Source organism: Prionailurus viverrinus, chromosome X (genome assembly GCF_022837055.1).
Source record: "Prionailurus viverrinus isolate Anna chromosome X, UM_Priviv_1.0, whole genome shotgun sequence".
Classification (NCBI taxonomy): Eukaryota; Metazoa; Chordata; class Mammalia; order Carnivora; family Felidae; genus Prionailurus; species Prionailurus viverrinus.
This window is the reverse complement of record NC_062579.1, coordinates 42,743,787-42,765,196: the sequence shown is the minus strand read 5'-3', so window position 1 is coordinate 42,765,196 and position 21,410 is coordinate 42,743,787. Positions and strand designations below refer to the sequence as shown.

The following is a 21,410-nucleotide window of genomic DNA, read 5'->3' as shown; positions in this document are numbered from 1 at the left end:
TTACACAACAGCGTGAACTTCCTGGTGGAAACGATCGATGTTGATTTAAACATGCTTAACATGGTAAATTTTGTGACGGATATTTTGCCACCACAAGCGAGAAAAAACATCTTTCAGGTGAAGGTGATAATCATAGACTTTGGTCTCAATAAGTAGTTGCACAAATGGGTGGAAATGAAATGCAGATTTCAAATAAGCCGTGAAAGAACCTGTAGATAACTACTGAAAAGGTACATTACCCCTCTTGTCTTGCTTGATCTGGGTCGGCCTGCATTCCCTCCTCATTGTCTCATCCCCTGTAGGTACCTTTTGTCTCAGTCACTGTGCTGCACTGGGCTGGAAGCAGTGCTCCTCTGTATCCACATGTGCACATGTCGGTGCACAGGACACTTGGAACAAGCACATTTATTGGAGTCAGGACCCGGTGTCTGTGGGCAGCCTCAGACAATACATCCTATGGTTTCGTTTCTACTTCTTTTTCTGGTTTGGGTTTTTTTCCTTCAGATTGATGAAGCTTCAGTTACCCTGGTTACCAGTTTTGGTTTTTGTTAATCTCAATGTCTGATCACAGAAAGAGAGGGGGATGGAGACAAGTGCTTTCTCATCTGACCGGACCTTCAGAGGGGCTGATGCCTGAGGTTGAGCAGAAGAATGTTGCCAAGACAACAGAATCCCTCACTCCCTTCCAGCACACAGGCCCTTCTCCCTCCCTCTCCCAGCCTGCTAGATCTCCTACGAGAATGGAAATGTGCTTGGGCTAGATGGGAAGAGATAGATGTACAGTAGAGGATTCAAAGAGAGAGGTGTAAACTTGGGATGCCCTCAGAAGGGACTGGGGGAGGAACCAAAGCCCCAAAGAAACCATCCTAGAAAGCACTGAGATCCCAGGAGGCTATGAAAGCTATGAAAGCAGAGTGGCTCCAATGTGCTTTTATGATTTTCTCCAGCTCTACAGGAGGCTACACCATTTTCTGAGGACAAGCTCTACCGCTCAGGCCCTGGACAACAGGGCCTGTGTTGTTAAAGGAGACTGGAACCTGGCATTGCTCGTGGAGAGGACAATGACAGAGTCGAGTCGGACCTGCTCAGCTCAGTGACAGCTCTCATGAGTTACTCCGCTCTGTGTGTCTGTCTGGTCTGCACTTCCTTCTGTGCCCCACTGTTGGGATCCATTTATGGACATGAAACGTTGTCCTAGTTAAGTGAGATGAAAAGGCAAGGATGCCCCATTCTCCCCTAACATGGACTGATTGGAGGGTGGACAGAGCAGGACCTGTGGGGATGGTGAGCTGGGAATCACAGATTCACTAGTGCTTCTTGGACCACAAGGGCACTGTGGTTAATTTATTCTCTCTAGCTGATGTGATCTTTATCGTGACTGTCCTCTCTTAGGACTGCATAGAAAAGGAACAAAAAGCACACAGATATCATTGCTGAGCTGGTAAGCGTGTTCGATATCGATCATGTGACTGGTCTAGTTGAGGATGCCCACTCACTCAGATTTCGACCAAACCTCCCTACTTGCCTCCAAGGTGGGGAAGGTGTATTGTGGTTTACAAGTCTCCTGGGTGATGTTGGAAGGGGGGTTTGTGAAATTCTTAAGTTGCTCACAGTGTTCTGGGTGGTTTCTAGGGAAGGAGGATTCTCGTCTCCCTGGTCCACCTGGTGAAGTTACCTGCACCATGTGTGCATTTCACTAGTGAAACTTACATGTCCCTGTCTTCCTTTTCATGGGCACAGGATGCCCCCTGGCTCACTTAGCCTCAGCTCACCTGTGCTGGCATCTGTAGACCTCTCGGATTCTTGGTCTCAACCTCCATCACCACCCTTGACAGGGCCTTTGCTTCACAGCCTCAGCTGCAGGGTCTAGTCCTTTGCCTATTTAGACCTCATTCATGGACCCTTTCATGTGGCCTCAGTCACTTTCCACATTTCCTCTACTGGGAATGCAGCCCCTGAGGTGAGACAGCACAGCGGGAGCCAGGATCAGCTCCAGAAAGCTAAGTTCCTAAACTTCAGCCATCCCTCTGCCCAAAGAGACTGCTGGGTCAGCCTGCAAAGTGAACTCCTCTGAGTCCCAAACGCAAATCGGTGCAAAATCCTTTCCTCCACTTGTCTGATACATCTCACTTGTCCCCTCCCATTCAGGGGAGTCTGACCTGAGAGCCTTACCTCCATCGGCCACCTCTTTGTGTCATGTACTCCTCCAATACTGGGAGACAACATTCATCTTTGCTTGACCTTCATGCTGACAAGACTCGTATATAGTATATCCAGATCCCAAAGGGAAAGCTTTAGGATTTGCTTATTATTATTATTATTATTAAGCAAAAAGGGATTGGCTAGCTGAGAAAGAAACATAAAAGAGAGAGGATTACCAGTCAGTCCATGCACCCTTGTGCCATTGTCAGTACGGACGATCTATAAAAGTAAACTCAGAGTTCAAAGACAGACACCATGTTTTAAAAGGGTCCTAGGAGATGCTTGTCAGCAATTGTAACATCCGTACCCAGAGAGCTTCAATCCTAAATCCTCTGCTCCCACCAGCACCTGGACACTCGGCAGCAGAGATGAACTTACCCAAAGCTTGTGATGTTTTCCAAGAGTTCTGGGGCAAATCTGGGTGTGTCTTCCTAGGTGACTAGTCCAGGAGTATTTGGAGGTTTGGCAACCTGTTTTTCCAGTCTCCTATTTACCACATAATGAATTAAACCGGCAGCACGGAGACTGGCTCCATAGTTTAATCGTTCAAAGTAACTACTTTTCTCATTACCGGGGGAAGCACAGTCTACATGACTGGAAAACAGAATTAAAGAACAACTGCCCTAAAGGTAAAATCCCCAAAATGAAAGTGTTTGCTTGAGAACTTCGCATTCTGGGCACAATGCCTTTAGTGGCCTTCCTGCTGGAGTTACAATACAGGTTCCTGGCTCGGTCCTAACCAGGACAGTTTCTCCCTAGCTAGTTCCATGGATGTGGGTCCCATACAGACAATACACGTGGGAACACTCTGGCCTCCAGCAGCTCTTCTCAGGCTCCTGATTCTCCCACAGGCAGTCACTCACAATGCGAAGCAATGATTTATCAAACATCCTGAGAACTCCTGGTGCCAGCTTTGTTCTGAAAATAGTTTCATTCACCTTACGGGCACATGCCCTGACTGTCCTAAGTGCAGATGGAGAAACCAAGTCACAGGGACACTAAGGAACGCGCCTGCTGCTATGCAGCCTGCGAGTTCACTAGATGAAGTCTTGAGAGCACTGCTGCCCACCCTAGGTGTCCTTATGATGGGCCAACCTCTTCTCTTTCTTTCTCTCATTCATCATGGGTATCTCATTTTAAGCAGCAAGTGAAGTAATTTAACGACTGAGAAGAAAGTTTTTTGTGTGTCATTAGTACAAACACCTCAAAACCTGCAGGAGTTACCATGGGGCACACGTGTTCCTGTGGGTTTAAAGGGAGATTATCCAGGAACCCTCCCCCGCCCCAGTGATACCCTTTCAGTAACCCACAACAAAGCAACAACAGGTGTCAGGTGACCTTTTATTCGGCATTCCATAACATTAATGAGAGCCCCTCTTAATAGGTGTGTGGTGCTCTTGTACAAGCTGGTCACGTAGCACTTATCTGGGGAGTGAGAGAATACAAACCAACCAACCAACCAACCAACCAAGGAATAAGCAAATTAGTGGGCTGTAAGGAAGAAAATAACCCAGGTCCTAGGCCAGGAACAACCTACTTTACACAAGGTGGTCACGGAGAGCCTCTCTGAGGAGGCAATAATGGAGCAGAAACCAGAAGGTTAGAAGGAACCCACCATGTAAGGATCCAGGGAGAGACTCTTCCAGGCAGAGACAACTGTGATCACCAATGTCCTAAGGAGGGAAGAAGCATGTGCAAGGAACGGGAGTAGGCCAGAGTTACTGCCGTGAAGACAAGAGATGAGCAGTTTATTTGGATACGAAAACAGTAGCAGTAGATGAGCACAGAACGGGATGGATACAGGATGTTTTCAGAAGATCGAATCCAGAGGACGTGGTGCTGGGTTGCAGTGGAGACCAAAGGAACACGTCACATGAAGAGGCGTGCTTGGGACATGTTAAGTGTCTGGTCCCTTCTGGTCATCCAGCAAAGACACAGACAAATGTGGATCTCAGGGGACAGGTTGATGCGTGAGGTACGAACGTGGGAGGTCCCGTTGTGTCCATGCTCTGTGCTGGCACCAAGGATGAAACAACCCACAGAGAGAGTGTAGATGGGAAGGGCCCTGTTAAAAGCCCTGTGGAATAGGGAGTGAGCAATAAACACTGACAAGGAGCACAGTGGCCACTGGGGTTGCGAGAACATCACCCAAAGAGTAAATTTTCAAATAGGCCAAAGTACAAATTAGAAGAAAGGGAGGGAGGGACATTTTCAAGAACCAGGCAATTGTTAAGTGTACCAGAGCTATCTGAGAGGTACAGTAGGTTGAGGAGAGGACATCATCAAAGGGATTCACTGGTGCCCTTGACAGCTGTTTTCATTTGGGGGGCAGGCTGATAGAAGCTGGACTGGAGAAGTTAGCAAAAAAAAAAAAAAAAAAAGTTACAGAACAAGGGAAGACTTGCTGTTTACAGCAAGCGAAATGTGGCAGTGTCTCAGAAAGATATGGGATAAGGGATGGCTTTACGTTTTACTGCCTCTTGTATCATAGATAACAGAATGATGGAGAAATAAATGGATAGGTGATCATTGGAATCATTGCAAAGTCCTACTCCTCCTCCAGAAGATGGGCATGGGATCCAGGTGAAGGGCCTGGCCTCAGGTAGGATAAGGTCCTTTATTCCACAGGGATAGCAGAGATACAGGTGCAGATCAGGTGTTGCTGTGAAGTGGTGAGAGTTCCTGTCTGATAACTGCTCTTTTTTCTTTTCTTCTTCTTCTTCTTCTTCTTCTTCTTTTTAACGTATTACCATTGAACTTCTTGAGAAGCGTGGGTCATGGAGCACTAGAAGGTTACTGCAGATAGAGAAAAGATACAGGTCAGGAGGTTGCAGGATTTCGTCTTTATTAGGGTGTACCAGGAGAGGAGAGAGGAAGGAGCAAAGACCTGTTTTGCGCGGGACAATTTATAGCCCCTTAAGCTGGCCTAATAGAATGTGACATGACCTAGTGGCCATGGAACCGGGGGTTCCCTAAAGGGCTTAATGCCTAGGCTGTAGACGCAGTAGAGGGAGGGGGCTGGAGAACAGGCCTTTTGGGGGTGACGAGAGAGAGGAATGCTAGACAGCGACTCCAGGGAGGGGAGCGGGGTTCCTGATGTCCAGGGTCCAAGGCAGGTCCATGGGCAGCTGGATATTCGTGTTGGGGAGAACAACCCTGAGGACGGAGAGGACCGGGGGTGGCCGGTTCGTCTTCTAGGGCCTTGATAGGCCTGGAGGCAGCAGGGGAGGGAGGGCTGAGAGGAGGATAGCAACTGTGCCTTGGGACCAACGTTCACAGGCTGGAGTGGGCAGAACAATGACCAGGGGATTCGGACACGCCTCGCCCAAAGGACGGTCTGAGAGTCCGGGGATCGAGGAATAGCAGCCGGATAACAGGGGTTTGGGGCCTTGGACGAGTATGGAAACCGTCTTCAGAGCTGGGCACACAGACTGGCAAGGACCTCACTCAGTCGCCGGAACCAGGCTCAGACCCTCACAATTGGAACGCATCCCGAAGCCCTGCCTTTTCCTCTACCGGGCGCCGGAACTTCCGGACGCGGGCCTTCCTGCTTCTGTTGGCTTAGTTCCGGGGCGGGACCATAGAAGGCTATTGTGCCGAAGACCGTTCGGCCGGGCCACTTCGATTGTACCGCAGCCTTCGCTCCCCCTCAGCAGCATTCCTCTTTGCCACCTCAGCTATGATCTGCAGGGCTCTTTACAGGCGAACAGAGGAAACGACGGATTTTCCTTTGTGATGTGTGTCGTTCCGTTTCTCTGGCCAGTAGGTGGCAGTGTTGCGCACTGTACCAGTTCGGACCACCCCTTCCCCCGCCTTCCGAGTTTGAAAAAACTCAGAGCTGCCTTCTTTTTAAAACAACAACAACAACAACAAAACAAAAACAGGACCTTCCTTTTACGCATGCGCGCTTTTGGCTGCCCTGGCTGGAAATAGGTTTTTTCTACGTGTTAGGGACCCAATAAAACATGCAGCCCTGGGATAAAATCTTTCTACCTTTCAACTTGCTTTTCTTAAACTGCTGCCGAGGTTCTTCACCAACTTGGATGTCTGCGTCTCTAAGTCGTCTGCTTTTTGGCTTTTCTCCACACGTAGTGATTACCAGGCGCGGAGGGGAAGCGGTACTGGGGGGGGGGGGGTTTCTTAATTAAAGAGTACAAAGATACAGGTCGGATGATGAAAATTTTGGAAATGGATGATACTGGCGATAGTTGCACAACAGTGTGAACTTCCTGATGGAACCAATCGATGCTCATTTAAACATGCTTAACATGGTACATTTTATGTGATCGGTTTTAGTACCACAAAAGGGAGAGGACACAGGTGACATAGGATAGAGTTTGTCCTAAATAAGTAGTTACACAAATAGGTGGAAATGAAATGCGGATTTCAAATAAGCCGTGAAAGAACCGGTAGATAACTACTGAAAAGGTACATTGCCCCTCTTGCCTTGCTTGATCTGGGTTGGCCTGCATTCCCTCCTCATTGTCTCATCAGGTCTCCCCCTTGGTACCTATTGCCTCAGTCAGTGTGCTGCTCTGGGCTGGAAGCAGTGCTCCTCTGTATCCACGTGTGCGTGTGTAACAAGCACATTTACTGACAGTCAGGACCCTTTCTCTATGGGTGGCCTCCCACGATACATCCTGTGGTTTACTTTCTACTCCCTTTTGTGGCTTGGGCTTTTTTCCTCTTGAGTCAGATGGATGAAGCTTCAGTTACCCTGGTAACCATTTTTCTCTTTTTAAATCATCTCAACGTCTCATCACAAAAAGACAAGGAGAGGGAGACAAGTGCTTTCCCATCTATCCTGGACCTTCAGGCAAGCTGACGCCTGAGGCTGAGTGACCCAGTGAGGAGCTGCAGAAGAATGTTGCCATGACAACAGAATGGCTCACCCCCTTCCAGCACACAGCCCCTTCTCCCTCCCTCTCACTGCCTGATAGATCTCACTTCAGAATGGGAATGTGCTTTGGCTAGGACTGAAGGGATAGGTGTATGGTAGAGGATGGAAGGAGAGAGGTATAATCCTGAGATGCCTTCAGAAGGAACTGGGGGAGGAACCACAGCCCCCCCCCCCAAAAAAGCATCCTGCACAACAGTGAGGTCCCAGAAGGCTACGGAAGCAATGAAAGCAGAGTAGCTCTAATGTGTTTGTGATTTTCTCCAGCCCTAAAGGATGCTACAGCATTTTATGCATGGCTCAGGCCCTGGAAAAAAGGGGCCTGTGTTGTTAAAGGAGAATGGAGCCTGGCATCACTCGTGGAGGGCATGACAGACTTGAGAAGGACCTGCTCACCTCAGTGACAGCTCTTATGAGTTACTCCGCTGTGTCTGTCTGGTCTGCTCTTCCTTCCGTGCTCTGCTTTGGGGGTCCATTTCTGGGACATGAAACGTTGTCCTAGTTAAAGGAGAGGACAAGGCAAGGATGCCCCATCCTCCTCTAACATGGACTGATTGGAGGGTGGACAGAGCAGGGGCCTGTGGGGATGGTGAGCTGGGATCACAGATTCACCAGTGCTCCTCAGACCACAAGGGCACGGTGGGTAATTGATTCTCTCTGGCTGATGTGATCTTCATGATTATTCACTCTCAGGACTACACAGAAAAGGAGCAAAAACCCCACTGAATTCATTGATGATCTGCTAAGCATCTTTGATATCAATCATGTGACTGGTCTAGCTGAGGAAGTGCTCAGTCGCTCAGATTTCCACCACACCTTCCTTCTTGCCTCCAAGTGGGGAAGGTGTATGTGTGGCTTACAAGTCTCCCCGGGTGGTGCTGGGATGGGGTGTATGAAATCCTTATGTTGCTCACAGTGTCCTGGGTGGTTTCTGAGGGAAGGAGGACTCTTGTGTCCCTGGTCCACCTGGTGAAGTGACCTGCACCACCTTGCATGTGGCTGGTGAAACCTGCTTTTTCCTCTCTCCTCTTGGCCAGTACCTGCTGCTTCCTGGCTGACCCAGCCTCAGCTCACCTGTGTTGGCATGTGGAGACCTCTTGGATTCTTGGTCTCAACGTCCATCACTTCTGTGGGAAGGGCTGTTGCTCCACAGCCTCAGCTGCAGGGTCACCTAGTCTGCTGCATGCTTAGTCCTCCTTCATTAACCCCTGATGGGGAGTCACTCACTTTCCACATTTCCTTACCTGGGGATGCAGCCTCTGGGAGGTCACAGCACAGCAGGAGCCAAGATCAGCTCCAGAAAGCTAAGTTCCTAAACCTCAGCCATCCCTCTGCCCAAAGAGACTGCTGGGTCAGCCTGCAAAGTGAACTCCTCTGAGTCCCAAACGCAAATCGGTGCAAAATCCTTTCCTCCACTTGTCTGATACATCTCACTTGTCCCCTCCCATTCAGGGGAGTCTGACCTGAGAGCCTTACCTCCATCGGCCACCTCTTTGTGTCATGTACTCCTCCAATACTGGGAGACAACATTCATCTTTGCTTGACCTTCATGCTGACAAGACTCGTATATAGTATATCCAGATCCCAAAGGGAAAGCTTTAGGATTTGCTTTTTTTGTTTCTTATTTTTATTAAGCAAAAAGGGATTGGCTAGCTGAGAAAGAAACATAAAAGAGAGAGGATTACCAGTCAGTCCATGCACCCTTGTGCCATCGTCAGCAGGGACGATCCATAAAAATAAACTCAGAGTTCGAAGACAGACACCATGTTTTAAAAGGTTCCTAGGAGATGCTTGTCAGCAATTGTAACGTCAGTACCCAGAGAGCTTCAATCCTAAGTCTTCTGCTCCCACCAGTGCCTGGTAACTATTAAGGATACTCAGGCAGCAGAGATGAACTTACCCAAAGCCTGTGATGTCTTCCAGGAGTTCTGGGGCAAACCTGGGTGTGTCTTCCTAGGTGACCAGTCCAGGAGTATCTTGGAGGTTTGGCAACCTTTTTTCCAGTCTCCTATTTACCACATAATCAATTAAAAGAGCAGCACTTGGGGCGCCTAGGTGGCTCAGTTAGTTAAGCTTCTTACTTGGGGGCTGAGGTCATGATCTCAGGTTTGTGTGTTTGAGTCCTGCATGGGGCTTTAGGGCTCTGTGCTGACAGCTCAGAACCTGGAGACTGCTTCGGAATCCTTTTCTCCCTCTCTCTGGTCCTCCCCTGCTGGCGCTCTATCTCTGTCTCTCAAAAATAAATAAACATATTTTTTTTTAAAGCACTTGAGATTGGCTCAATACGTTAATCTTTCAAAAACAAAACTTTTCTCATTACGTGGGGATGAGGGGAGCACAATCTACACTGAAGTAACCCTGTGGCCCTCAAACTGGTGGCTCTCAAAAGGGCTGACAGCTGTGGATGTACAGGCATTCCAGGGAGGGAGCTGGAGAACAGGGCGTCCTGTTTGTGGTGATGAGAGAGGAGAATGCTAGATAGTCACACCAGCGAGGGGAGCAGGGTCTCCAGAAGTCCAGGGCACAGGGGAGGTCCGAGGACAGCGGGATGCCCGGGTTGGGAAGAACTACACTAAAGACGGAGATGACCCGGGTGGCCGGTTTGTCTCCTGGAGGCTGACAGGACTACAGCAACTGTGCCACGGGAAGAACGTGTACGCAGGCCGGAGTGGGCAGAACAATGACCAGGGAATCCGGACTCGGTTGCCCAAGGGACAGTCGGAGCTCCCGGGAATCGACGAATAGCACCCGCGTAACAGGTGTTCGGGGCTTTGGACCAGTATGGAAGGAGTCCTCAGTGATGAGCACACAGACTGCTGGATACCTCACTCAGCCGCCGCAATCCTGCTCAAACCCTACAAATGGAAGGAACCCCTGAGACCGGCCTTTCTCCTACCGGACTCCGGAATTTCCGGAGGCGGGACTTCCTGCTTCTGTTGACTTAATTCCGGGGCGGAACCACGGAAAGCTACTGTGCCAAAGACGGTTAGGCCTAGCCACATCGACCGTGCTACAGCTTTCTCTGCCCCTCAGCTGCATTCCTCCTCGTTCCCTCAGCTCCGATCTGCAGGGCTCTTTACAGTCGAACAGCGGAAAAGATCGATTTTCCTTCGCCATGTGTGTCAGTCTGTTTCTCTAACCAGTAGGTGGCAGTGTTGCGCACTGTACCCGTTAGTACTGCCTCCACCCCCGCCCTTCGAGTTTGAAAAAACTCGGAATGATTTTCTTTGGGGGGGGGGGGGGAAGGACCTTTCTTTCATGCATGCGTGCGTTTGGCTACCCTTGCTAAAATTGCTTCTTTCTTCGTGTTAGGGACCCACCGAAAATGCGCAGCACTGGGATATCTTTCTACCTTTCAAGTTGCCTTTCTTAAATTGCTGCCTAGGTTCCTCGCCAACTTGGATTTCTGCGACTCTAAGTCGTCTGGCTTTTGGCTCATTCCCCCCCCCCCCCCCAGCCCCCTCCTCCCACGTAGTGATTACAGGGACCGAGGGGAAGCGGTACTGGGGGTTTTTATTTAAAGGGTACAAAAATATAGGTGGGGTGATGAAAACTCTGAAGATGGATGATACTGGCGATATCAAAGTTACACAACAGCGTGAACTTCCTGGTGGAAACGATCGATGTTGATTTAAACATGCTTAACATGGTAAATTTTGTGACGGATATTTTGCCACCACAAGCGAGAAAAAACATCTTTCAGGTGAAGGTGATAATCATAGACTTTGGTCTCAATAAGTAGTTGCACAAATGGGTGGAAATGAAATGCAGATTTCAAATAAGCCGTGAAAGAACCTGTAGATAACTACTGAAAAGGTACATTACCCCTCTTGTCTTGCTTGATCTGGGTCGGCCTGCATTCCCTCCTCATTGTCTCATCCCCTGTAGGTACCTTTTGTCTCAGTCACTGTGCTGCACTGGGCTGGAAGCAGTGCTCCTCTGTATCCACATGTGCACATGTCGGTGCACAGGACACTTGGAACAAGCACATTTATTGGAGTCAGGACCCGGTGTCTGTGGGCAGCCTCAGACAATACATCCTATGGTTTCGTTTCTACTTCTTTTTCTGGTTTGGGTTTTTTTCCTTCAGATTGATGAAGCTTCAGTTACCCTGGTTACCAGTTTTGGTTTTTGTTAATCTCAATGTCTGATCACAGAAAGAGAGGGGGATGGAGACAAGTGCTTTCTCATCTGACCGGACCTTCAGAGGGGCTGATGCCTGAGGTTGAGCAGAAGAATGTTGCCAAGACAACAGAATCCCTCACTCCCTTCCAGCACACAGGCCCTTCTCCCTCCCTCTCCCAGCCTGCTAGATCTCCTACGAGAATGGAAATGTGCTTGGGCTAGATGGGAAGAGATAGATGTACAGTAGAGGATTCAAAGAGAGAGGTGTAAACTTGGGATGCCCTCAGAAGGGACTGGGGGAGGAACCAAAGCCCCAAAGAAACCATCCTAGAAAGCACTGAGATCCCAGGAGGCTATGAAAGCTATGAAAGCAGAGTGGCTCCAATGTGCTTTTATGATTTTCTCCAGCTCTACAGGAGGCTACACCATTTTCTGAGGACAAGCTCTACCGCTCAGGCCCTGGACAACAGGGCCTGTGTTGTTAAAGGAGACTGGAACCTGGCATTGCTCGTGGAGAGGACAATGACAGAGTCGAGTCGGACCTGCTCAGCTCAGTGACAGCTCTCATGAGTTACTCCGCTCTGTGTGTCTGTCTGGTCTGCACTTCCTTCTGTGCCCCACTGTTGGGATCCATTTATGGACATGAAACGTTGTCCTAGTTAAGTGAGATGAAAAGGCAAGGATGCCCCATTCTCCCCTAACATGGACTGATTGGAGGGTGGACAGAGCAGGACCTGTGGGGATGGTGAGCTGGGAATCACAGATTCACTAGTGCTTCTTGGACCACAAGGGCACTGTGGTTAATTTATTCTCTCTAGCTGATGTGATCTTTATCGTGACTGTCCTCTCTTAGGACTGCATAGAAAAGGAACAAAAAGCACACAGATATCATTGCTGAGCTGGTAAGCGTGTTCGATATCGATCATGTGACTGGTCTAGTTGAGGATGCCCACTCACTCAGATTTCGACCAAACCTCCCTACTTGCCTCCAAGGTGGGGAAGGTGTATTGTGGTTTACAAGTCTCCTGGGTGATGTTGGAAGGGGGGTTTGTGAAATTCTTAAGTTGCTCACAGTGTTCTGGGTGGTTTCTAGGGAAGGAGGATTCTCGTCTCCCTGGTCCACCTGGTGAAGTTACCTGCACCATGTGTGCATTTCACTAGTGAAACTTACATGTCCCTGTCTTCCTTTTCATGGGCACAGGATGCCCCCTGGCTCACTTAGCCTCAGCTCACCTGTGCTGGCATCTGTAGACCTCTCGGATTCTTGGTCTCAACCTCCATCACCACCCTTGACAGGGCCTTTGCTTCACAGCCTCAGCTGCAGGGTCTAGTCCTTTGCCTATTTAGACCTCATTCATGGACCCTTTCATGTGGCCTCAGTCACTTTCCACATTTCCTCTACTGGGAATGCAGCCCCTGAGGTGAGACAGCACAGCGGGAGCCAGGATCAGCTCCAGAAAGCTAAGTTCCTAAACTTCAGCCATCCCTCTGCCCAAAGAGACTGCTGGGTCAGCCTGCAAAGTGAACTCCTCTGAGTCCCAAACGCAAATCGGTGCAAAATCCTTTCCTCCACTTGTCTGATACATCTCACTTGTCCCCTCCCATTCAGGGGAGTCTGACCTGAGAGCCTTACCTCCATCGGCCACCTCTTTGTGTCATGTACTCCTCCAATACTGGGAGACAACATTCATCTTTGCTTGACCTTCATGCTGACAAGACTCGTATATAGTATATCCAGATCCCAAAGGGAAAGCTTTAGGATTTGCTTATTATTATTATTATTATTAAGCAAAAAGGGATTGGCTAGCTGAGAAAGAAACATAAAAGAGAGAGGATTACCAGTCAGTCCATGCACCCTTGTGCCATTGTCAGTACGGACGATCTATAAAAGTAAACTCAGAGTTCAAAGACAGACACCATGTTTTAAAAGGGTCCTAGGAGATGCTTGTCAGCAATTGTAACATCCGTACCCAGAGAGCTTCAATCCTAAATCCTCTGCTCCCACCAGCACCTGGACACTCGGCAGCAGAGATGAACTTACCCAAAGCTTGTGATGTTTTCCAAGAGTTCTGGGGCAAATCTGGGTGTGTCTTCCTAGGTGACTAGTCCAGGAGTATTTGGAGGTTTGGCAACCTGTTTTTCCAGTCTCCTATTTACCACATAATGAATTAAACCGGCAGCACGGAGACTGGCTCCATAGTTTAATCGTTCAAAGTAACTACTTTTCTCATTACCGGGGGAAGCACAGTCTACATGACTGGAAAACAGAATTAAAGAACAACTGCCCTAAAGGTAAAATCCCCAAAATGAAAGTGTTTGCTTGAGAACTTCGCATTCTGGGCACAATGCCTTTAGTGGCCTTCCTGCTGGAGTTACAATACAGGTTCCTGGCTCGGTCCTAACCAGGACAGTTTCTCCCTAGCTAGTTCCATGGATGTGGGTCCCATACAGACAATACACGTGGGAACACTCTGGCCTCCAGCAGCTCTTCTCAGGCTCCTGATTCTCCCACAGGCAGTCACTCACAATGCGAAGCAATGATTTATCAAACATCCTGAGAACTCCTGGTGCCAGCTTTGTTCTGAAAATAGTTTCATTCACCTTACGGGCACATGCCCTGACTGTCCTAAGTGCAGATGGAGAAACCAAGTCACAGGGACACTAAGGAACGCGCCTGCTGCTATGCAGCCTGCGAGTTCACTAGATGAAGTCTTGAGAGCACTGCTGCCCACCCTAGGTGTCCTTATGATGGGCCAACCTCTTCTCTTTCTTTCTCTCATTCATCATGGGTATCTCATTTTAAGCAGCAAGTGAAGTAATTTAACGACTGAGAAGAAAGTTTTTTGTGTGTCATTAGTACAAACACCTCAAAACCTGCAGGAGTTACCATGGGGCACACGTGTTCCTGTGGGTTTAAAGGGAGATTATCCAGGAACCCTCCCCCGCCCCAGTGATACCCTTTCAGTAACCCACAACAAAGCAACAACAGGTGTCAGGTGACCTTTTATTCGGCATTCCATAACATTAATGAGAGCCCCTCTTAATAGGTGTGTGGTGCTCTTGTACAAGCTGGTCACGTAGCACTTATCTGGGGAGTGAGAGAATACAAACCAACCAACCAACCAACCAACCAAGGAATAAGCAAATTAGTGGGCTGTAAGGAAGAAAATAACCCAGGTCCTAGGCCAGGAACAACCTACTTTACACAAGGTGGTCACGGAGAGCCTCTCTGAGGAGGCAATAATGGAGCAGAAACCAGAAGGTTAGAAGGAACCCACCATGTAAGGATCCAGGGAGAGACTCTTCCAGGCAGAGACAACTGTGATCACCAATGTCCTAAGGAGGGAAGAAGCATGTGCAAGGAACGGGAGTAGGCCAGAGTTACTGCCGTGAAGACAAGAGATGAGCAGTTTATTTGGATACGAAAACAGTAGCAGTAGATGAGCACAGAACGGGATGGATACAGGATGTTTTCAGAAGATCGAATCCAGAGGACGTGGTGCTGGGTTGCAGTGGAGACCAAAGGAACACGTCACATGAAGAGGCGTGCTTGGGACATGTTAAGTGTCTGGTCCCTTCTGGTCATCCAGCAAAGACACAGACAAATGTGGATCTCAGGGGACAGGTTGATGCGTGAGGTACGAACGTGGGAGGTCCCGTTGTGTCCATGCTCTGTGCTGGCACCAAGGATGAAACAACCCACAGAGAGAGTGTAGATGGGAAGGGCCCTGTTAAAAGCCCTGTGGAATAGGGAGTGAGCAATAAACACTGACAAGGAGCACAGTGGCCACTGGGGTTGCGAGAACATCACCCAAAGAGTAAATTTTCAAATAGGCCAAAGTACAAATTAGAAGAAAGGGAGGGAGGGACATTTTCAAGAACCAGGCAATTGTTAAGTGTACCAGAGCTATCTGAGAGGTACAGTAGGTTGAGGAGAGGACATCATCAAAGGGATTCACTGGTGCCCTTGACAGCTGTTTTCATTTGGGGGGCAGGCTGATAGAAGCTGGACTGGAGAAGTTAGCAAAAAAAAAAAAAAAAAAAGTTACAGAACAAGGGAAGACTTGCTGTTTACAGCAAGCGAAATGTGGCAGTGTCTCAGAAAGATATGGGATAAGGGATGGCTTTACGTTTTACTGCCTCTTGTATCATAGATAACAGAATGATGGAGAAATAAATGGATAGGTGATCATTGGAATCATTGCAAAGTCCTACTCCTCCTCCAGAAGATGGGCATGGGATCCAGGTGAAGGGCCTGGCCTCAGGTAGGATAAGGTCCTTTATTCCACAGGGATAGCAGAGATACAGGTGCAGATCAGGTGTTGCTGTGAAGTGGTGAGAGTTCCTGTCTGATAACTGCTCTTTTTTCTTTTCTTCTTCTTCTTCTTCTTCTTCTTCTTCTTCTTTTTAACGTATTACCATTGAACTTCTTGAGAAGCGTGGGTCATGGAGCACTAGAAGGTTACTGCAGATAGAGAAAAGATACAGGTCAGGAGGTTGCAGGATTTCGTCTTTATTAGGGTGTACCAGGAGAGGAGAGAGGAAGGAGCAAAGACCTGTTTTGCGCGGGACAATTTATAGCCCCTTAAGCTGGCCTAATAGAATGTGACATGACCTAGTGGCCATGGAACCGGGGGTTCCCTAAAGGGCTTAATGCCTAGGCTGTAGACGCAGTAGAGGGAGGGGGCTGGAGAACAGGCCTTTTGGGGGTGACGAGAGAGAGGAATGCTAGACAGCGACTCCAGGGAGGGGAGCGGGGTTCCTGATGTCCAGGGTCCAAGGCAGGTCCATGGGCAGCTGGATATTCGTGTTGGGGAGAACAACCCTGAGGACGGAGAGGACCGGGGGTGGCCGGTTCGTCTTCTAGGGCCTTGATAGGCCTGGAGGCAGCAGGGGAGGGAGGGCTGAGAGGAGGATAGCAACTGTGCCTTGGGACCAACGTTCACAGGCTGGAGTGGGCAGAACAATGACCAGGGGATTCGGACACGCCTCGCCCAAAGGACGGTCTGAGAGTCCGGGGATCGAGGAATAGCAGCCGGATAACAGGGGTTTGGGGCCTTGGACGAGTATGGAAACCGTCTTCAGAGCTGGGCACACAGACTGGCAAGGACCTCACTCAGTCGCCGGAACCAGGCTCAGACCCTCACAATTGGAACGCATCCCGAAGCCCTGCCTTTTCCTCTACCGGGCGCCGGAACTTCCGGACGCGGGCCTTCCTGCTTCTGTTGGCTTAGTTCCGGGGCGGGACCATAGAAGGCTATTGTGCCGAAGACCGTTCGGCCGGGCCACTTCGATTGTACCGCAGCCTTCGCTCCCCCTCAGCAGCATTCCTCTTTGCCACCTCAGCTATGATCTGCAGGGCTCTTTACAGGCGAACAGAGGAAACGACGGATTTTCCTTTGTGATGTGTGTCGTTCCGTTTCTCTGGCCAGTAGGTGGCAGTGTTGCGCACTGTACCAGTTCGGACCACCCCTTCCCCCGCCTTCCGAGTTTGAAAAAACTCAGAGCTGCCTTCTTTTTAAAACAACAACAACAACAACAAAACAAAAACAGGACCTTCCTTTTACGCATGCGCGCTTTTGGCTGCCCTGGCTGGAAATAGGTTTTTTCTACGTGTTAGGGACCCAATAAAACATGCAGCCCTGGGATAAAATCTTTCTACCTTTCAACTTGCTTTTCTTAAACTGCTGCCGAGGTTCTTCACCAACTTGGATGTCTGCGTCTCTAAGTCGTCTGCTTTTTGGCTTTTCTCCACACGTAGTGATTACCAGGCGCGGAGGGGAAGCGGTACTGGGGGGGGGGGGGGTTCTTAATTAAAGAGTACAAAGATACAGGTCGGATGATGAAAATTTTGGAAATGGATGATACTGGCGATAGTTGCACAACAGTGTGAACTTCCTGATGGAACCAATCGATGCTCATTTAAACATGCTTAACATGGTACATTTTATGTGATCGGTTTTAGTACCACAAAAGGGAGAGGACACAGGTGACATAGGATAGAGTTTGTCCTAAATAAGTAGTTACACAAATAGGTGGAAATGAAATGCGGATTTCAAATAAGCCGTGAAAGAACCGGTAGATAACTACTGAAAAGGTACATTGCCCCTCTTGCCTTGCTTGATCTGGGTTGGCCTGCATTCCCTCCTCATTGTCTCATCAGGTCTCCCCCTTGGTACCTATTGCCTCAGTCAGTGTGCTGCTCTGGGCTGGAAGCAGTGCTCCTCTGTATCCACGTGTGCGTGTGTAACAAGCACATTTACTGACAGTCAGGACCCTTTCTCTATGGGTGGCCTCCCACGATACATCCTGTGGTTTAGTTTCTACTCCCTTTTGTGGCTTGGGCTTTTTTCCTCTTGAGTCAGATGGATGAAGCTTCAGTTACCCTGGTAACCATTTTTCTCTTTTTAAATCATCTCAACGTCTCATCACAAAAAGACAAGGAGAGGGAGACAAGTGCTTTCCCATCTATCCTGGACCTTCAGGCAAGCTGACGCCTGAGGCTGAGTGACCCAGTGAGGAGCTGCAGAAGAATGTTGCCATGACAACAGAATGGCTCACCCCCTTCCAGCACACAGCCCCTTCTCCCTCCCTCTCACTGCCTGATAGATCTCACTTCAGAATGGGAATGTGCTTTGGCTAGGACTGAAGGGATAGGTGTATGGTAGAGGATGGAAGGAGAGAGGTATAGTCCTGAGATGCCTTCAGAAGGAACTGGGGGAGGAACCACAGCCCCCCCCCCCAAAAAAGCATCCTGCACAACAGTGAGGTCCCAGAAGGCTACGGAAGCAATGAAAGCAGAGTAGCTCTAATGTGTTTGTGATTTTCTCCAGCCCTAAAGGATGCTACAGCATTTTATGCATGGCTCAGGCCCTGGAAAAAAGGGGCCTGTGTTGTTAAAGGAGAATGGAGCCTGGCATCACTCGTGGAGGGCATGACAGACTTGAGAAGGACCTGCTCACCTCAGTGACAGCTCTTATGAGTTACTCCGCTGTGTCTGTCTGGTCTGCTCTTCCTTCCGTGCTCTGCTTTGGGGGTCCATTTCTGGGACATGAAACGTTGTCCTAGTTAAAGGAGAGGACAAGGCAAGGATGCCCCATCCTCCTCTAACATGGACTGATTGGAGGGTGGACAGAGCAGGGGCCTGTGGGGATGGTGAGCTGGGATCACAGATTCACCAGTGCTCCTCAGACCACAAGGGCACGGTGGGTAATTGATTCTCTCTGGCTGATGTGATCTTCATGATTATTCACTCTCAGGACTACACAGAAAAGGAGCAAAAACCCCACTGAATTCATTGATGATCTGCTAAGCATCTTTGATATCAATCATGTGACTGGTCTAGCTGAGGAAGTGCTCAGTCGCTCAGATTTCCACCACACCTTCCTTCTTGCCTCCAAGTGGGGAAGGTGTATGTGTGGCTTACAAGTCTCCCCGGGTGGTGCTGGGATGGGGTGTATGAAATCCTTATGTTGCTCACAGTGTCCTGGGTGGTTTCTGAGGGAAGGAGGACTCTTGTGTCCCTGGTCCACCTGGTGAAGTGACCTGCACCACCTTGCATGTGGCTGGTGAAACCTGCTTTTTCCTCTCTCCTCTTGGCCAGTACCTGCTGCTTCCTGGCTGACCCAGCCTCAGCTCACCTGTGTTGGCATGTGGAGACCTCTTGGATTCTTGGTCTCAACGTCCATCACTTCTGTGGGAAGGGCTGTTGCTCCACAGCCTCAGCTGCAGGGTCACCTAGTCTGCTGCATGCTTAGTCCTCCTTCATTAACCCCTGATGGGGAGTCACTCACTTTCCACATTTCCTTACCTGGGGATGCAGCCTCTGGGAGGTCACAGCACAGCAGGAGCCAAGATCAGCTCCAGAAAGCTAAGTTCCTAAACCTCAGCCATCCCTCTGCCCAAAGAGACTGCTGGGTCAGCCTGCAAAGTGAACTCCTCTGAGTCCCAAACGCAAATCGGTGCAAAATCCTTTCCTCCACTTGTCTGATACATCTCACTTGTCCCCTCCCATTCAGGGGAGTCTGACCTGAGAGCCTTACCTCCATCGGCCACCTCTTTGTGTCATGTACTCCTCCAATACTGGGAGACAACATTCATCTTTGCTTGACCTTCATGCTGACAAGACTCGTATATAGTATATCCAGATCCCAAAGGGAAAGCTTTAGGATTTGCTTTTTTTGTTTCTTATTTTTATTAAGCAAAAAGGGATTGGCTAGCTGAGAAAGAAACATAAAAGAGAGAGGATTACCAGTCAGTCCATGCACCCTTGTGCCATCGTCAGCAGGGACGATCCATAAAAATAAACTCAGAGTTCGAAGACAGACACCATGTTTTAAAAGGTTCCTAGGAGATGCTTGTCAGCAATTGTAACGTCAGTACCCAGAGAGCTTCAATCCTAAGTCTTCTGCTCCCACCAGTGCCTGGTAACTATTAAGGATACTCAGGCAGCAGAGATGAACTTACCCAAAGCCTGTGATGTCTTCCAGGAGTTCTGGGGCAAACCTGGGTGTGTCTTCCTAGGTGACCAGTCCAGGAGTATCTTGGAGGTTTGGCAACCTTTTTTCCAGTCTCCTATTTACCACATAATCAATTAAAAGAGCAGCACTTGGGGCGCCTAGGTGGCTCAGTTAGTTAAGCTTCTTACTTGGGGGCTGAGGTCATGATCTCAGGTTTGTGTGTTTGAGTCCTGCATGGGGCTTTAGGGCTCTGTGCTGACAGCTCAGAACCTGGAGACTGCTTCGGAATCCTTTTCTCCCTCTCTCTGGTCCTCCCCTGCTGGCGCTCTATCTCTGTCTCTCAAAAATAAATAAACATATTTTTTTTTAAAGCACTTGAGATTGGCTCAATACGTTAATCTTTCAAAAACAAAACTTTTCTCATTACGTGGGGATGAGGGGAGCACAATCTACACTGAAGTAACCCTGTGGCCCTCAAACTGGTGGCTCTCAAAAGGGCTGACAGCTGTGGATGTACAGGCATTCCAGGGAGGGAGCTGGAGAACAGGGCGTCCTGTTTGTGGTGATGAGAGAGGAGAATGCTAGATAGTCACACCAGCGAGGGGAGCAGGGTCTCCAGAAGTCCAGGGCACAGGGGAGGTCCGAGGACAGCGGGATGCCCGGGTTGGGAAGAACTACACTAAAGACGGAGATGACCCGGGTGGCCGGTTTGTCTCCTGGAGGCTGACAGGACTACAGCAACTGTGCCACGGGAAGAACGTGTACGCAGGCCGGAGTGGGCAGAACAATGACCAGGGAATCCGGACTCGGTTGCCCAAGGGACAGTCGGAGCTCCCGGGAATCGACGAATAGCACCCGCGTAACAGGTGTTCGGGGCTTTGGACCAGTATGGAAGGAGTCCTCAGTGATGAGCACACAGACTGCTGGATACCTCACTCAGCCGCCGCAATCCTGCTCAAACCCTACAAATGGAAGGAACCCCTGAGACCGGCCTTTCTCCTACCGGACTCCGGAATTTCCGGAGGCGGGACTTCCTGCTTCTGTTGACTTAATTCCGGGGCGGAACCACGGAAAGCTACTGTGCCAAAGACGGTTAGGCCTAGCCACATCGACCGTGCTACAGCTTTCTCTGCCCCTCAGCTGCATTCCTCCTCGTTCCCTCAGCTCCGATCTGCAGGGCTCTTTACAGTCGAACAGCGGAAAAGATCGATTTTCCTTCGCCATGTGTGTCAGTCTGTTTCTCTAACCAGTAGGTGGCAGTGTTGCGCACTGTACCCGTTAGTACTGCCTCCACCCCCGCCCTTCGAGTTTGAAAAAACTCGGAATGATTTTCTTTGGGGGGGGGGGGGGAAGGACCTTTCTTTCATGCATGCGTGCGTTTGGCTACCCTTGCTAAAATTGCTTCTTTCTTCGTGTTAGGGACCCACCGAAAATGCGCAGCACTGGGATATCTTTCTACCTTTCAAGTTGCCTTTCTTAAATTGCTGCCTAGGTTCCTCGCCAACTTGGATTTCTGCGACTCTAAGTCGTCTGGCTTTTGGCTCATTCCCCCCCCCCCCCCCCAGCCCCCTCCTCCCACGTAGTGATTACAGGGACCGAGGGGAAGCGGTACTGGGGGTTTTTATTTAAAGGGTACAAAAATATAGGTGGGGTGATGAAAACTCTGAAGATGGATGATACTGGCGATATCAAAGTTACACAACAGCGTGAACTTCCTGGTGGAAACG

General features: G+C 49.4%; 2 long non-coding RNA genes across 2 annotated transcripts; both read right to left on the bottom strand.

The window, feature by feature from the left end:
• Positions 1 to 3,529: 3,529 nt before the first annotated feature.
• LOC125157385 (uncharacterized) lies at positions 3,530 to 9,267 on the bottom strand. The gene is made up of 2 exons (XR_007148962.1): positions 9,000 to 9,267; positions 3,530 to 4,998 (listed from the first exon to the last, which is right to left on the bottom strand). It is a non-coding gene; the product is annotated as an uncharacterized LOC125157385 (long non-coding RNA).
• A 4,947-nt stretch (positions 9,268 to 14,214) lies between these two features.
• LOC125157384 (uncharacterized) lies at positions 14,215 to 19,958 on the bottom strand. The gene is made up of 2 exons (XR_007148961.1): positions 19,691 to 19,958; positions 14,215 to 15,689 (listed from the first exon to the last, which is right to left on the bottom strand). It is a non-coding gene; the product is annotated as an uncharacterized LOC125157384 (long non-coding RNA).
• Between the last annotated feature and the right edge of the window lie 1,452 nt (positions 19,959 to 21,410).